We start from the raw sequence: 7,573 nt of genomic DNA, 5'->3' as shown, positions 1-7,573 counted from the left end.
GAAAATAGGTAAAAATATTAAGAATATAAAAAGAATATTAATATATTTATGAAAATAGCTCTAGAATTTTATACTTGACTAGAAGAAATTTTCTGCCATGGTTTGTTATACCAAATTATACTCCAAATGATGATTCTTTCATTTTCTCTCTGACAGAATTATTTTACTGTAAAAAGCAGAATTGTGTAGTTTTCATTCAGTCAGTCAGCCATTTCTAAAATCAACATTTGTTTTTATGTGTTTAAGTGTTTATTTATTTTTGAGAGAGAGAGAAAGAGTGAGCACCCAGAGAAGGGGCAGAGAGAGAGAGGACGAGGGTCTGAAGCAGGCTCTATGTTGACAGCCAGCAGTCTGATGAAGGGCTTGAACTCACAAACCACAAGATCATGACCTAAGGCAAAGTCAGATACTTAGCTGACTAAGCCAGCAGGCACCCTACAGACAACATTTATTGAACACTTAGTATATACTGAGTAATGGCAAACACACTGAGGATGCAGTGATGAGCAAAGCATGGTAGCTGGCCTCAGGGAGTTTTTGTCTAGTTGGGAAATGATGTCAACAGACTTTACAACATAACGTGGTTAGTGCTATGGGAGTAGGGGAGGAGCACTTCATACAGATGAAGTTCAGGACTCTAAATGAGAGGATACTTTGAGGAATAAACAGATGGTGTGAAGTTAGTTTTCACCAGGAAGACATACCTATGACAGTGATCTCAATTCACGCAACAAGTTCAAAATACTATGGTGGCAAAGAGGTAAGAAGTCAGATTGAAAATGTTCACCTAAGTCATATTAAAGAGTCAGCCTCATCCGAAAGTCAGTGAAGAATGAGTGGAGAATTTCAACACGTTCATACCTGAGTTTTAGAAATATTTCTTTGACTGCAGGTAGATACAATGGAAAATGTGCTGGAGTCAGGAAGGTCAGGAAGAGGCAGTCACCGAAATGCGTGGGGGAAATAAAAACCTTAAATAAAAGAATGGTTGTAGAAATGGAAATGTACAAGACTAGATTCTACAGTAAGGAAAGCAAGTCTAAGATTCATTAGGCACAAGTCCATGAAGAAATTTATTCTTTTACAGTGACTTCCAGATCCTGAGATTACCTCTCCTATCATTAACATCATTCAATCTAAACTCATCGAGTATCATCAAGCAATAAAGTAGTTCCTGCTCTGTCCTTATCACTATTATCTCACTCCTTTGCTCATTTGCCAACCCCTCCCCTGCCACTATGTTCTGAAACAGAAAATCTGGAAACATCTAAACAACTAGTACTTCTCTCTTATTGAATTCCCAAACGGCACTCAGAGATGTGATGCTGTAAAAAACATGATAGGCTTTTACTTAAATTTACCTAAATGTTTACCTAAGAGAACCAGATCTAATACTTGTGATAAAAATAAGAAACTACAAAAAGGTACATAGTGTACAAGAGTGATCTTGCAGTTAACATCAGAATAACTACCAGTTTATGCATATAATTTTTTTTCAGCTCTTAAAAATATCAGCAGTAGTGCTGGAAAATAAAGCAGACTGGACAAAATGTTGATAATTATTGAATCTGAGTGGTATGTATATAGGGGTTCACTATCTTATTTTCTCTACTTTTAGGTATGTTCGAAGTTTCCGTAATATAGGCTTTTTTGAAAATGTTATGGCAGTTTTATGCATGAAGAGTACTTGTAACTGGAAAGTCATATTTTAATTTCATTATATTACTTGATCAATTTGGAGTTGTGAGTCTGTGGGGTTCACTTGTAAGCCTTTCGAAGAACACCATTTTACAGTTATATATTTATTTAAGTCCTACTCTGTTTCAAATTATTGATGTGGCCCATGACATATATGAGTGATGCCTTCATCTTAAAAAACAAGGTATGTTTCCCAAAATAAAATAACTGGTTATTTTCACAAATTACTAAATATATAATTACATTTCACATTTTGCTTACTAATGAAATTTTCAAAGTGGTGATGATTTATTAATATTGCTTTGTAGGTCAAAAAGGTTTATGAAAAAATTCAAGGTGAAAGTCGTCTTAATTGAAACTGAAGAGAAGATGGCATAAATTAATTTTTCTCTTTTGTCAGAAAGCATTTTAAAACAAATTAAGCAAGACTCAAGAATTGTAGACCCAGCACTAGATAATGTAAATGACTACTCTCAAGTGCATTCTGACAGTAGCCAGATTCTATGTACACCGGAAAGGAGAGAAATGGTAAACTAGATTCTTCTTGAGGCCTAGAAGATTCAAACGGTCTATAGTTGTCCACTTTCCCAACTTTTCATCATGAATAAATGTAAACAGTGATGCAATATTGGGACAATGCTCAAGCCAAGGGAAGATCCCCACCCAGGTTACAAATGGATCACGTCTGAAGAGATTGTGCTGGAATTCAGTGTTTTGTCTGGAATTCAGAAAGCATTTTCTCATGGACATAAACTTTCTCATGATGGCTTGGATTCCAGAAAAGTGCACAAATTTATTTAACATGTAGTAGATTTTCAATATGTTCTGATGATGCTAGCAGCATACAAAGTCAGTGTATTGCAATATTCTGACTCAAAAATAACTTCCTCTTACCCCAGGAGTAAAACTCAAGCCCAAAATTACTCTCCCACAATGCCTTTTGTGCTGTGCCTTCTGCTTGCGATCACCCCTCTCCTCTCACCTTCTGTGTTCCAGTCACACCTCTTTTACTTGAGATCCTTGAATAAGTCAGATAGGTTTCCACCTTAGGGCATTGGCACTCATTTCCTCACTTAGATGCTATTCTTCCTGATTTTAGCAAGACTGTTCCTTCTTGTCCTTTGGACACTCGAAAAACAAATGTCACTGGTTACCCCTGATTACTAGACTCACCTTAACTATTAGATCTTTCCTGACACCCAATGTAAATTAGCCACCTGGTCATTCTATTCTGTTTTCCTGTTTTATTTCTTTGTATAACTAAAAAAATCTACTACTTGATACTTTCTTATTAATTTCCTTGTATATTATATATGTCCCCTTGCTAGTATGTAATCATTGCTTCCCACAGCCTAGAATAATGACTCATCTTAGTGGGTCCTCAATGCATGAGTCAGTGAATTAAAAAATTAATTCTACAGAACTGCTGTAGGTGGTAATAGAGGCTCGGTTACTGGAATATTCATTCAGAGTTACAGCGTAGGGAGTCAAGACCACGTCTTCTGTTTCATCTCTGGTGGTTTCAAAGCATTAAAGCTGTCTCCAACATTCTGGGATAAGAGAAGCAGTGCTAGAGGGCTGCCACTGAAGAGAGGGCTGGTGGTGGGAGTGAGTGATGATTAAGAAGAGCACTGAGGCTGACTCAGTGGGGATGGTAGAGAGCTCTTAGGCGAAGTTTTCTCTCCTCATTTGCCTCTGCCTTTTTCTCCCCTTCATTCTCACTAAACAAGAGCATAACCAGGACAGAAGCCAGCTAGCAACATTAACTGGCCAGCAATGGATAAATCTTCTCCCCTTTTCCCTTATCTCCTGCTCTTCTTCTCTTCCTCTCTTCCTTCTCTCCACTTGCCTCTCCTATTTTCTTTTATTCCTCAGTCCCTTTTCTTGCAACCTTCAGTTGGTGCTGCTGGTGGTAAAGTTGGAAACTCAGAATGTGCCAAGCACCATGTCTGGCATGCAGTAAGTGCACAAAGAATGCTTGTTGACTGACTAAATTAATGAATTGACAGATTCCATTCTCCAGCCAGTGGAACTTTAGAAGCGGATTGTTACAGTATACGCCAAGTAGGACAGAGTCTAAAACTTTGCCTAAATCAAAATGGATTACTTCTGTGACTTTCTCTAGGCAGTAATAGATTTGTCACTTGGCTACTGAAAGGACTTTGATTAGTTGGACGTGATGATTTTTTTGTGTGAAGCTGGCAGGATTTATTGGAGTTTCAATTTTAAGAGATTTAAAATGAAAAGCTTCAAGTAGAAAACACTATGAATTCTATTGTTTTAAAAGAATAACTTCTCACACTTAATAGATAATGACAACTATTCCTAAATTCCTAAATTGACTATTTTGGTTACTTTAAGACATCTTTTTCCTTTCAGAATTCATTCACTAGATGCTTAGATAGTGTTACAGCCTTTTCTAATGATCATTAAAAGAAGGAAAATTCAATGGTAGAGTTTAGTGGTACAGTGGCCTCTGCTTCTGTATCAGAAATAATTTGCCTCTATGGACTCATGATGCCAGTCTTACTCATTTGTTCAGATACATTCTTCAGCATATCTACGTCTACTTCCTAGCACCACGCGAAACAAGGAGTCACTAGTTTAGCAGGTCTCTTTGTCTCCATACCCGAGACAAGGTTGAATTACCTGAGTCTGTGCCAGGGAGAAGACTCCAGCTCACTTGGCAGCTTCTTTGCCCTTGGATTCTCACATAGTGACATCACTGAGAAGCAGCTGCCTCAAGGAAGTCATGAAGGAGGTGGGAATCCTGAGGCCTGCCGAGTTTTCTGGAATAACGGGCAGACTGAGGGCCAGTTGCAGTAAAGTCTTGTGTAAAAAATTTCTCTTATAATTAGTGAGAAAATACTATGAAAAGCCACGTTAACTTTGATCTAGAAATCAAGCAGATTTCAGTTTGAGACTTGGGTAAAGTGTCAGAAATTGGGAATTGGGACTCATTGTAATCTTTAGGGTTCTGGCTAGACAGTTTTTAAAAACTGCTTTTGTGTATTTTTAGGTTTCACATTATGCTCCCACTCTCACCCTGTGAATAAAAGAAGAGGGCTTTGAAAGAAGTTTAGGAATTGAAGTGGTCACCTGATTGTCATCCTGGCATCCATTCTTCCTCTCCCACTCAGCATAGTAGCCTGTGCTTGGGGTGGGGTTTACCTTTCTACCAGGTTCAGCGGGGAGCCGTGATTGGTTCAAGCCCATCCCCCTGGCTACAATGATTGGCTAAGGAATCCAGGTTTAGGCCAATCAGAGTATGACATTTCTCTCTACACCGGGATTGATTCCCAATGGGCCCTGGGCTCAAGGAGAGTTTTCATTAAAAGATTTGCCTGGGGGCACCTGGGTGGTTCAGTCGGTTAAACCGCCGATGGCTCAGATCATGATCTTACAGTTTGTGGTTCGAGTCCCGCATGGGGGTCTTTTCTGGCAACCCAGAGCCTGGAGCCTGCTTCGGGTTCCATGTGTCCCTCTCTTTCTGACCCTCCTCCGTTTGTGCTCTTTCTCTCTCAAAAATAAAAATTATGTGTTTTTTTTTTTTTTAAAGAAAAGGTTTGCTTGCTTTTCAGAGAGTGACTCAAAGAAATGATCTCTTCCTGAATATTGACATATTGTCAATGTGACATCTGGAATTCATGACCACTTTGCGTCTGTGAGGGGAGCCATCTGAAGACAAAGCCAAAGTATAGAGGAAGACACAGCTGAAGGAGAACAGGAAAATGGGATAGAAACGGTGACTGATTCAACCTGCTGTTACTGTTTAAGCCACTTTAGGAAGTGTTGTCTGTGACTCACAAGAAAACACTCCGGATGGCATATACATAAACTGTGATACTTCTCTTAATTTTCATTTGTTGTTAACATGGATCAGAGTTGCACAAATGATTCATGCAAAGAAATTCCTTGGTTGGAAAGGCCAAATCTACTTTGAGTAGAACCTAAGTAGGGCCATAATTTAATATTTGATAATTTTGCTACAGGATTCTGCACATCAGTAAAAAAGATTTTTAATTGAGTTTCTCTTGAAACTGTATCTCAGGTTTTTTCTTTTTTTAAAAAATTTTTTTAAATGTTTTATTTATTTCTACGAGAGAGAGAGAGAGAGAGAGAGAGAGACAGCGTGAGCAGGGGAGGGTCAGAGAGAGAGGGAGTCACAGACTCTGAAACAAGCTCCAGGCTCTGAGCTGGCAGCCAGCACAGAGCCCGATGCGGGGCTGGAACCCACGAACCGCGAGTTCATGACCTAAGCGAAAGTCAGACGCTTAACCGACTAACCACCCAGGCCCCCCATCAGGTTTCTTCTTAATATAAATACATAGTTCGTCTAACTTTAAACTAATTCTTCCAGGCAACCAGAGATGCAGTCAGAACATTTAGAAAATCATTGAATATATGTTCAGAGAACAACAATTCAAGGTCTTTTAGGAGCTTTGTTTTGCCTTGACAGAATTAAGTATCAATCTTCTCTGGAAATAATTATGAAAAATCAGTAAGTGTATTAATATGAAGCATCTCTACTAATAGAAAAACATTGGATAATAGCTGCTGTGGTGTAAAAACATTAAAATGTATGTTTTACGAGTAAATAGTCAAGTTTAAAACATCCATCTCTACTTTGTGTAGAAAATTAAAGTTAAATGGGAAAATGAATCCAAACTGCTAATTTAGCTGAAATATGGCTAATAATTGAAATCAATTGATGCTTTAATTGCATCCTACTCTGTGATTGCATTTGCTTGCATCATTACTGTTGGGTTGGAAAGAAAAAGCTGACTTAAGTAGCTTCACAGAAATTGCTTAATAATTAATTCACCTTTTCAAGAGTGGCCAGAGCACTCAACGAGTGAGATAAACTTGAAGGATAACAAAATTGAATCAAACATGTGTGTTCTGGGTAATCTTCACTGATCTCTTAGTTTGTTTTTCTTTTCTCTGTAGAATTGGATTAGTAGTCCTAATAGGAAACTCTGGCTTTCATTTGGGTGCTGTTATTGCATTTCATTTTGTCTAATGAAAAGCATTCTATAAAGTATAATTCATTCCCCCTATCAGGTCTAAGGGTGCTGGCATATTACTCAAATGGGAAAAAATTAATTTTGAGGATTAATTAATATCTATAAGGGTGCTGAAGAAACTGTTGGTGGTTTGCACTACTATAGCTGGGCTTATGAATATGTTTTGGTTGTAACTGATCTCCATACCTCATTCATTAAATTACTCAAACTGACAATATTCAATATAGTTAAAAGATAGATTAAAAGGACGTTGAGTATTGTAGTACAAGAAAGCAGAATACCAGTCAATATGTTCCTCTCTCTGCCCCTTCCCGACTCACGCTCTGACTCTCAAAAATAAATTTTAAAAAAATGTTAAAAAAATAATTTGTAAAGGTGCAAAGCAGCACAAGTTAAACATATAGTTGTTTGATAAGGAACACTTTACTATGATTATAAAGGGAACTCAGTTAGGGATCAGATACATTGATATGAATACTAGTTCAGGTACTAGCTATGTCACTTCTGTAACATGTTGATAATCAACAGCTAGATATGACATTGCTACAAACACACAATTAGGTAAATGACTTAGTGTTCAAGGGTTGGTTGTTTTTATTTTTATTGTCTATCTTAGTCCAGAAAAAAACAGAGTAACTGGAGAACTGAATATATGTCTGTCAGGCATTTCTTTCTAAGTACTAGCTTTCAGGCCTTTCTTCCTAAGTACGAACTTTCATAATGAGGTTTTTATTGAGGGAATTGTGAAAGAGAAGGTTGAAGTTGTCATTTTTGCCAAGATTCTGAAGTGCAGATAGGTAATTGATTACTGAGCAAGAGGAAGACGGTAGGGGTAATGTTTTCCTACT

Source organism: Hyaena hyaena, unplaced genomic scaffold (genome assembly GCF_003009895.1).
Source record: "Hyaena hyaena isolate Hyena2069 unplaced genomic scaffold, ASM300989v1 scaffold_454, whole genome shotgun sequence".
Taxonomy (NCBI): domain Eukaryota; kingdom Metazoa; phylum Chordata; class Mammalia; order Carnivora; family Hyaenidae; genus Hyaena; species Hyaena hyaena.
Note: the sequence above shows the minus strand (reverse complement) of the source record.